The sequence below is a fragment of the Halyomorpha halys genome, unplaced genomic scaffold, assembly GCF_000696795.3.
Source record: "Halyomorpha halys isolate HHAL.00 unplaced genomic scaffold, Hhal_1.1 Scaffold1235.1, whole genome shotgun sequence".
Taxonomy (NCBI): Eukaryota; Metazoa; Arthropoda; class Insecta; order Hemiptera; family Pentatomidae; genus Halyomorpha; species Halyomorpha halys.
Window position 1 is genome coordinate 25,734 of NW_027107220.1, and position 1,160 is coordinate 26,893.

The 1,160-nt window shown below is 39.8% G+C and overlaps 1 protein-coding gene across 5 annotated transcripts in view; it reads right to left on the reverse strand.

Annotated features, from left to right (window-relative positions):
- Positions 1-1,160, reverse strand: part of LOC106688927 (methylthioribose transporter) — a gene marked incomplete at its 3' end in the record, with an annotated part of 28,451 nt that overhangs the window by 25,704 nt on the left and 1,587 nt on the right.

The window sequence follows — 1,160 nt, forward strand, 5'->3', positions numbered from 1 at the left end:
TTTGAGAGTACTTCAAGATTTTTAGTTCACACTCCTCTCTCTCCTATTATTTTTAGTTTCACTTTAGTTAAAGATAACTGCCGAAACCCATGAACTTTAGATACCGGAGTAATTTTCAGTCTAAAGTAAATTTTTTTTTTCATTCTTCTCTTTGAATTATGACCAGTAACGGAATAGTGAGAAGAGCAGTTCTAAACCTGGAGAATATGAACCAAAACAACCAACCTCAAGCTGCAGTCAACCAAACTTTAGCAGCAGGCAACTCCGGCGGAGATTCAGCCACTACCAGAAGTCTCTTTAGCGCAATTTCATGCCACGACGCTAGAATGGATTAAGGTCAGTACGGCAACCGCCCAGGACCTGAGAGAAGGCGGTGTCGGACCTAGAAGAATTCACCGGAGAGACCAGAGAATTAGATCATTTTTTAAAAGGGAGCGATCGCCTAATGGGGCGAATTGAAGCGAAGATGTGGATAGCGAGAATGGAAAAGTCCTGAAAGCAGCGGTAGTCTGCAGAGTAAAAAGAAGTATCCTAAATCAGATTCAAAGAAAGATTAAAGAAGACATTCGGAGGAGGGCGGTGGATCCCAGAGGTGTTTAAGAAAGGTGCTCCCTCACTTCTGAACTGAAATTCATTTTGCCACTAGATGGCAAAATGAATATAAGTGGTAGGAGACCTGGGCAGCCATCTTGAAACCCAATAAAAAAGGGGTTAGAACCAATAGAGTAGCCATCTTGACCTGGACAGGAGAAGAAGAGGACATAACTCTTCAAGGTCTCTTCTGATAATAATGATGAGGGAGTAAAACCTTACACTCAGGCGAGAGAGGCGGCGGCGGCAGGAGGATGAGGAAAAAGAAACAAGAGAAAACCCTTCTTCCATCTTCACATTCACACCAGAACCAACCTTCAAGCTCCAAGAATATCTCAAACAAGTAAAGTGTCATACTTTCATCAATTAATGCAATGAAACCAAATTTATAACTAACCAACTAACATATATTGTAATCACTTTTGTTCAAACCATACAACAAATAGTTTCAGAAAACTTTAAAGAGAATAGAGGTTATTTCATTTAAAAGCCTATGATATCAATTTATAATAAATACAGGCCACTCCATCATTACCAGCAAATTACAAGTAGTTCTTTATTCAAACCAG